The 9272-nt window shown below is 45.2% G+C and overlaps 2 pseudogenes; both read left to right on the top strand.

Moving 5' to 3' along the window:
- LOC140713119 (uncharacterized) lies at nucleotides 1-1008 on the top strand (annotated as a pseudogene).
- Nucleotides 1009-1757: 749 nt separating this feature from the next.
- On the top strand, nucleotides 1758-9064 carry LOC119623539 (uncharacterized; annotated as a pseudogene).
- The last annotated feature ends 208 nt before the right edge of the window (nucleotides 9065-9272 follow it).

The raw sequence follows: 9272 nt of genomic DNA, 5'->3' as shown, positions 1-9272 counted from the left end.
TTACCGGGTTTTTTTTTTCGAGACGGAGTTTCACTCGGTGGCCCACGCTGGAGTGCAGTGACGTCATCTCGGCTCAGAAGCCAGCGCCCGGGTCCATGCAGCCCCCTCCGCGGCAGACGCGGGGAGCCGGGGAGCAGTGGGGACAGGCCCCTACCGGCAGGGTGACCGGGACCCCCGCGCGGGCCCACGTGGTATCGCAGCAGGCGCGAAGCCCCCGGTGCCACCCGAGGCCGAGACAAAGCCCAGGCGCAAGGACCCCGGATCCCGACCTCGGACCCTGCGGAGCCCAACTCGGAGCCGCCACGCCCGGGGCAGAGACCCCCGCCCGGTCCGGAGACCTCGTTGCCCGTTTTCACCTCAGACCGCCGCCTACGAGTGCTCGCTCCTCGCCGCGGCGCCTGGGCCGACTGGAGCGCAGCTGAGCAGCCGACAGAGCCGCGTCAGCCTCAACAATGGAGTCCCGGGGCGGGGCCGCTGCCGCGGGTTCAGCCCGTGTTCCACGCTCAGGATCCGGCTCGGATCAAGGAGCTGCAGCTGGCGGGAGGCTGCGGCCGCAACACACACCACGCTGGGGCACAGGGCCCCGCCTGCCGCCCGCCGCACCGCCTCCAGCAGAGCCGGGCGTCCAGGGCCCGCCACCCGGCCAATGGGGAGCGATCCGCGCGGAGAGGGCGGGGCCTAGGGGAACAAATGGAGGCTGGGCGGGGCGGCGCTGGGATTGGGCGTACAGGTTTCCGCGGGAGGACCGGACCCAAGAGCTGGCCGGATCCTGGCCTCCTAGAAGACCCAGCTCAACGTCCACCTGCAGTCTGCTCTACAGGACGCGCTCATCTCAAGCCCAGAACTCAGGCTTTTAGGGCAGAGAGCGAGAGACAGGCTTGCTTTACAAAAAGTGAAACTGAGGTCCAAGGAATAGGATTGCCTGCTGCCCGAAGTCACGTAGTCCCATTCACTCGTTCACTTTGTGATTCAGCAAACATTTGGAAGCACGTATGGTGGGCTTTAGGACTGAAGTAGGGAGGGGCGCGGTGGCTCGCACCTGTAATCCCAGTACTTTGTGGGGCCGAGGCAGATGGATCACTTGAGGCCTCGGGTGGCACCGGGGGCTTCGCGCCTGGCCAACAAGATGAAACCCCATCTCTGCTAAAAATACAAAAACTTAGTCGATCGTGGTGGCGCATACTTGTGGTCCCAGCTACTGGGACCTGTGTAAAACAGGACCTGCACCCTGAAGGCACTCACTCGGGGAGGCTGCTGGGATGGGTGGATGCACATTTAAGGTCTTCATGGTGGCTGGGGCAGACCCCATCCCCATCGCTCTTCCCACACACACCTGAACACTCATCACTCCCACGCTCGCACCCACCACTGAAAGCCTGGCCCCTAATCTGATTTGAATAACAAGGTCTCCAGATGAACAACGCATGCTTCCCTACCTCTCCCCTGCTAGGGCCCCACCGTGTTCTGGGATGTACTCAGGGATCAGGAGAACAAAACCTCAGGGAGTGAAAGGACATTCCAGGGTGCAGGCCTCTGCATCCCCCTCCATGCCCTCACCCCTGCCTGACACACCCTCACCCCTGTACCTGGCCAGCTCCTACCAACCCTTAAATTCTCACCAAGTTCTGTGGTGGCAGCCACACCTTAAAGTGGCTGATCCCCCAATAACCTATGCCCTTGCATAGTCTTCCTGACCTTGGGTACGAGCAAAACCGGTGACTGGCTTCTAACCCATAGAGCCTGGCAAAAGCAATGGGATGTCACTGTCACAGTGCGTCACCTTCTCACACTTGAGAGAAAGGTTCCGCCTGCAGGCGCTGCCGGAGGGAGATAATGTGTTGAGAAAAGACCTTTGGAGGGGCCCCGTAGGCAAGGAAGCAAAAAGCTGGGCCCTTGCCAACTGGGTCCCAGGAAATGGATTCTGCCCTGGTGGAGCCTCAGATGAGGATGCAGCCCAGCTGCTTAGCGTGAGATCCCAAGCACAGGACCCACTAAAATGTGCTCAACTCCTAGTTTGCCAAAATTGGCTTAAAAGTGTGTGTTGTTTTAAGCTTCTAAGTTTTTAGTTATTGCCTGTGAAAGTGTTAAAATATGAGACAGTAACTTAGGTCCCTTCCCCATCACACACATTCTTCTTTCTGGCATTCATCACAATTATAGTTATTGATTGAAAATCTCCCTCTTGACTGGGTGCAGTGGCTCAGGAGTTCCAGACCAGCCTGGCCAACGTGGTGAAACCCCATCTCTACTAAAAATACAAAAATTAGCTAGATGTGGTGGTGCAATCCTGTAATCCCAGCTACTCTGAAGGCTGAGGCAAGAGAATTGCTTGAATCCAGAAGGCAGAGGTTACAGCGAGCCGAGATGACACCATTGCACTCCAGCCTGAGTGACAAGAACAAAACTCTCTCAAAAAAAAAAAAAAAAAAAAAAAATTGTCTCTTGCCACTAGCATGAAGGTCCCATGGGAAGAAAAATGGAAACTCTTTCTCATAACAGTACCCCAAATGCCCAGCACGGTGTAGTTCTAGGGCAGTTGGTCGATGGAGGACGCTGCTGGTTGGAGGGCCCAGCTGGCCCTCCCAGCTGCCTTCTCCCTGGTCAGGTTCCATTATAGAGAACAGAATAGTTTCTTGCCTTTCTGGAGTCCCTCTTAGTGGGGATTGGCCAAGTGACATTGTCCTGCCCCGGGACACATAAGTGGAAGTTGGCTGAAAGGTTTCTAGCCATGGTGTGCTGGGGCGATTTGAACCAGGACATGAGAGCTGACCATCCATTGTTCGAGAATTCTGCAAGTTGGTTGTTCAACACATTCAATACTTCAAAATATCAAATAATATAAACTCGCAAATTAAAAAATGCATTAGACTAGATGCAGTGGCCCACGTCTAACACATTGGAAGCCTGAGGCAGGAAGATCACTTGAGCCCAGGAGTTCAAGACCAGCTTAGGCAAAAAAGGAAGACCCTGTCTCCACAAAAAATTTTAAAATTAGCTAGGCATGGTGGTGTGTGCATGCAATCCTAGCCACTCACGAGGCTGAGGTGGGAGGATCGCTTGAGCCATCTGTTCAAGGCTCCCATGAGCTATGATAGTGCCACTGCACTCCAGCCTGGGTGACAGAGCCAGACACTATCTCAGAAATAAACATATTTCATATATCAATAAATTTATAATAAATGTATATTTATATATACATTTATGTATTACAATTATATATTTAGACGTAAATATATATTTCTTGTTTTATTTATTCATATATTTTGAGACGGAGTTTAACCCTTGTCACCCAGGCTGGAGTGCAATGACGCAATCTGGGCTCACCACAACCTCCACCTTCCGGGTTCAAGTGATTTTCCTGCCTCAGTCTCCTGAGTAGCTGGGATTACAGGCACACACCACCATGCCTGGCTAATTTTTGTGTCTTTAGTAGAGATGGGGTTTCTCCATGTTGGTCAGGCTAGTCTCGAACTCCTGACCTCAAGTGATCTGCCCACCTCGGCCTCCGAAATTGCTGGGATTACAGGTGTAAGCCACTGTGCCCAGCCTATATGATATATTTATATATTATAATTATGTATATTAATTTTATATAATTATATATAAATATAAATATAAAAACTTTCCTTGCCTTCTCTTGTTTCTACCTACAGTCAGTCCCATAACTTCAAATACATGTAATAACTTCAAAGTATATTTATATATATATTTTTTTGTTTTTGAGACCGAGTCTCACCCTGTAGCCAGGCTGGAGTGCAATGATGCAGTCTCAGATCACTGCAACCTCTGACTCCCGAGTTCAAGCGATTCTTCTGCCTCAGCTTCCCAAGTAGCTGGGCTTATAGGCTTCCAGCACCACGTCCAACTAATTTTTGTATTTTTAGTAGAGACAGGGTTTTGCCATGTTGGCTAGGTGGTTTTTGAACTCCTGACGTTAATTTATCTCCCACCTCGGCCTCGTAAAGTGCTGGGAATACAGGCACGAACCACCTTGGCCAAAATATTTTTCTGTTTCCAAGCACTTTACATGAGAGGAAAGCGGAGAATAAATCATCTGGCACTCTACTGTAAAAAAAATCTTTGTGCCTCTCTTCTTTTCATCTTTCCTAAGGGGACATATTACCAAAATGTCTTTAGGTTGAGGTCCCCACGTGAAAACTTTACAGGGTGCTGTGTTCTCAGCCACCCTCCAGTCTTTTCCTTGTCCTGGTATTTTAGAACTGTCTGGGGATGACCCAGGATACCCACAGTGGCCATGTCTATTAGAGGGTCTAGTGAGTATTAGCCCCGGGGTCATCTCATCGCCAAGGACAGCCTGAGGTAGGGGGTAGAGTCGCTCAGGGGAGCAGCTGGATGCTCTTGGCCTTAGAGGAATCTCCTGGTATAGTTTTATCTAAAATGGTGACCCCTTAGGGTTATTAAAATTTTAGGACATTAAAATGAATGGACAATACAACGTAATGTCATTAAAGCTAGGCCATTAAACTGTTCCTCCAGCCGGAGCTTTTATTCCTCGGAGACACATTGACGGTCTGCCAATGGGATGGTGATATTGAGAGGAAAAGGCAGAAATGATTTCTGCTCTCTAGATTGTCTCAGACTTGTGAAGAGAGAAAAACTGTCCCAAAGGACCAGGAAAACCCACCCCAGAGAGGATGTGCAACAACCTGAACATGAAAATGCACTGAAGGCGCACAGGAGGACAAAGAGCAGTGCCAGTGCCTCCTAGGTAGTCACTGAGTACTTTACTGAACAGGATGGGTGTCCCGAGGGATAGAATGGCCTGCCGTGACACTTAGAAAGGTCTGTGTTGGAGTCAGCACTGCCCCTCCCTGAATTTGTTATCTTGAAAAGGCTTGTCGGCTGATTTGAGTTTCAGTTTTTCATTGACTGTAAGATACATTTTACCTGTACAGCTTGAAAGATAAACATACTATTTCCAAAGAGGCAAAGTAAAATGATGTATTTTATTTACTAAAAATTCGTATTTATTTCTTCCCCGGAGTGAGTGTAGTAAGTTTTAAAGGTCTGTTCTTTTTAAGGGTAATTTCAAATGGAATTGTAGGACTTAGCTTTGTCAATGCTACCGGTGAAATAAAAGTGTGATAGATAAATTGATGATTTAGAAAGATTCACCAAAATGTCAGTTTCCCTCTTGTAGCATGGTGAAGAATTAATGACAGTGGACACATCTGTATCCTCTTCTCTGGATATCTGAGGGTTTTGTTTTTGTTTTTGTTTTTTTTTTGGAGACACTGTCTTGCTCTGTAGCCCAACTGGAGTGCAACGGCGCCATCTCTGCTTACTGCAACCTCCGCCTCCCAGGTTCAAGTGATTCTCCTGTGTCAGCCTCCCGATTAACTGGGATTATAGGCACCCACCACCACACCCAGGTAATTTTTGTATTTTTAGTAAACACGGGGTATTAGGCCTGGCACAGTGGCTCAGGCCTGTAATCCCAACACTTTGGGAGGCCAATGTGGGCGGATCGTGAGGTCAGGAGGTCCACAGCAGCCTGACCAACATGATGAAACCCTGTCTCTATTAAAAATACAAAAAAATTAGCTGAGCCTGGTGGCAGGCACCTGTAATCCCAGCTACTTGGGAGGCTGAGGCAAGAGAATTGCTTGAACCTGGGAGGTGGAGGTTGCAGTGAGCCAAGATGTTGCCACTGCACCCCAGCCCAAGCAACAATGTGAGACTCCGTCTCAAAAAACAAACAAACAAACAAACAACAAAATGACAGGGTTTTGATATGTTGGTCAGGCTGGTCTCAAACTCCTGACCGCAGGTTATCGCCCTCCTCAGCCTCCCAAGTTGCTGGGATTACAGGCGTGAGCCACCCTGCCCTGTCCACTCTGTTTTCTTTTTATTTCCTAAATTTTAATATGTTTGAGTTTGTCTGTTCCTTTATTACTGTTTTCTTACATAAAAGAAATTCTGCCTAATCCTTCGTAAAAAAAAAAAAATCTTCCTGTGACTTCTGAAAGTGTTCTGGTTTTAACTTTCATATTTGAATATATAATAAGTTGATTACGGTTCATGGAATAGAGAAGAATGCAATGCATTTTCCCAAGTAGATGCCAGCCTGGTTTGTCTCATATTTTAAAATGCATGTGATTTCTTTTTCTAGTCTATAGCTTTCCATATGAATGCTGGGTCATTAACACTTTTTTTTCCCTTTGATCTGCTTGCTCATCTTTCTGCTAATACTGTGCTGTCCTGAATATTTTCCTTTGAAAATCTTAGAAGTATGTTAGACAAGCCATCACTCTTTTTTGAGATGACTAAAAATCATTAGACATTTGTCATTTTTACTACGTAAGAAAAAGTAGTTTTTCTTGCCTAAAAACAACCTGAGTTGGGAATTTATGTGATTTCATAGGAATAACATCTGGAAGTCGTGATATAAATGTCATTAAAAAACATGTGTCGCATTTCCTCTTATTCTTTACTACCTTGATATTGTGCAATAGAAATTTTTAAAATTGTGGCATTAGTATTACCAAATATCAATTATTGGTTTGATTTACTACTCAGTTAAATTTATTGAGCCTACTCTGTCTTGGTGTAATCACATGGCATGGGCTCAACTCCTCAGTTAACATGTGACTGCACGTGTAAAATATTGTCTACCAGGGAAACTCATTGAACACTTAGTGTTCAGACTGTGTTTTGGTGTCTGGTTCCCTAAGCACCACTGCAGTGACACAAAATAATGGACCTTCAGCAGAAAAAGTTTTGGCAAATATATTGCATAAGCCATTTAGATGCAGTGAGTCATTCTTATTACTTGGGTTGGTGGAATCCCTTTCAAAATGTAAATTACTAATACAAACAAAGATGGAACTTTGTGAGCAGACGTTTTTAAGAATAAGTAGTCTCAGGACTGATAATATTAACTCCCTTATGCACATCAGGTAGGACTTTATTATGACAGATACTAGAAATGTACAAAGTGAAGTTAAAAGGTAACTCCTAGCAGCACATCTTACTCCCTGGATTCTCTAATAAGATGGGTGTTTCTACTTTGCTGTTGCCTTTTTGAATAGTTCAATTCTAGCATTCGTACTGCTGTGTGGGAGGGAGTATGTGTGAACAGAGTAAGAGTTGTGACAATCAAGTCACAGAATAAATGCTTGGAAATTTTAGATTCATGTAAACAGCTTATGGATTGAGTATAGATTCCCAGTGCTGTCAGTCCCACCCATCCTTCTATCCACATGTGTGGGATGTTCTAGGACTCCGTGGCTTTTGAGAATGTGGCTGTGAACTGTACCCAGGAGGAATGGGCTTTGCTAGATTCTTCTCAGAAGATTCTCTGCAGAGAAGTGATGCAGGAAACTTGCAGGAACCTGGCTTCTGTAGGTGAGAATGACAACACATTTCACTTAATTACAGAACTATTTCCCTATCATCAGTGCTATTTGTGATTTGGAATGTGGCAAGGGAATGATTTGGTGAAGAAATCAGGCATGGGCACTATGTACAATGAACATTAAATCTAGTAATGTTTCTATAGTTTGTAATAATTTGTGAGAATTTTGTGGGTCTGTATTTTAGGAAACAAATGGAAAGGGCAGAATATTGAAGATCACTTTGAAAAACCTGGGAAAGAGATAAGATAATTTGCACTGAGAAGAGGAAATAAAGTCCTCTGAAGGAATCTTAGCTTGTCATGAACTTAAAAACAAGCGATCAAAACAAATAAGAGTCACTTGAAATTTATTTCTTTTTAGAAAAATTTCATCCAAAATGTAATGTACTTCAGCGTAGCAGTCAGTGTTTGGAAAACAGTTTACTTGAAAATAGTACTACAAAATTGTGTACATGAATGTTACTAATTTGGTCATAGCCATGCAGGTGGTAGCTGTGTTTTCAGTAGTAACCCATTTACTTTCAAATAATTCAGTCATGGCAAAAAAAAAAAAAAAAAAAAAAAGCATTTTCCTTGGTATTGGTAGCAGTGTAAGTCAAAGACCTATTAATAAGTAGAAAGTTATTAAACCAAACTATAATAATGTGCTTGTCATTTTTTTTTTTACAGAAATCATATGATACAGAGATTGTGTGAAAGCAAAGAAGGTAGTCAGTATGGACAGTTGCCAGCCAAATTCCAAAGCTTGATCTGAATGAGAGCATTTCTCCTGGATTAAAGCAATGTGAATGAAGTATTTGTGGAAAAGTCTTTGTACGTCATTCCCTCCTTAATAGGCACATCCTAGTTCACTGAGGATACAAACCATATGGAGAGAAGCAATATAAATGTGAACAGTGTGGGAAACTCTTCGTTTCTGTTCCAGGTGTTAGAAGACACATGATAATGCACAGTGGAAATCCAGGTATACATGTATGATATGTGGGAAAGCTTTTTATTTTCTCAATTCAGTTGAAAGACATCAGAGAACTCATACAGGAGAAAAACCCTGTAAATGTAAACAATGTGGTAAAGCGTTCACTGTTTCCGGTTGTTGTCTAATACATGAACGAACTCACACTAGAGAGAAACCCTACGAATGTAAGGAATGTGGAAAATCATTCAGATTTTCTTGTTCCTTTAAGACGCATGAAAGGACTCACACGGGAGAAAGACCCTATAAATGTACCAAATGTGATAAAGCCTTCAGCTGTTCCACTTCCCTTCGTTACTATGGAGGCATTCATACTGGAGAGAGACCCTATGAATGTAAACAATGTGGCAAAGCCTTTAGTCCTTTGAGTTCCCTTTGTAACCATGGAAGTACTCATACTGGAGAGAAAGCCTATGATTGTAAACCATGTGACAAAGCCTTCAGTCGCCTCAGTTTCCTTCACCTCCATGAAAGAATTCATACTGAAGAAAAACTCTATGAATGTCAGAGATGCGGTAAAGTCTACATTCGTTCCAGTCACCTTACTCGCCATGAAAGAAGTCATGATATAGAGGCTGGGTGTAGTGACTCAGCCTATAATCCCAGCACTTTGGGAGGCCAAGGAGTGTGTATTGCTTGAGCCCAGGAGTTTATAACCAGTTTGGATTAAAACAATGTGAAACAACCTGGGCATCATGGTGAAACCCTGTCTCTACAAAAAATAAAATAATGCGAGGCGCGGTGGCTCACGCCAGCTACTAGGGAGGCTGAGACAAAAGAATGGGGTGAACCTGGGAGGCAGAGCTTGCAGTGAGCCGAGATAGCAGCAGTGCTCTCCAGCCTGGGCAACAGAGCGAGACTCCGTCTCAAAACAAATAAATAAAAATAATTAGCTGTGCATGGTGGCACATTTCAGTTGTC

This window comes from Chlorocebus sabaeus, chromosome 12 (assembly GCF_047675955.1).
Source record: "Chlorocebus sabaeus isolate Y175 chromosome 12, mChlSab1.0.hap1, whole genome shotgun sequence".
In the NCBI taxonomy this organism is placed as follows: Eukaryota; Metazoa; Chordata; class Mammalia; order Primates; family Cercopithecidae; genus Chlorocebus; species Chlorocebus sabaeus.
Note: the sequence above shows the minus strand (reverse complement) of the source record. Positions and strands in the feature narration are given on the sequence as shown.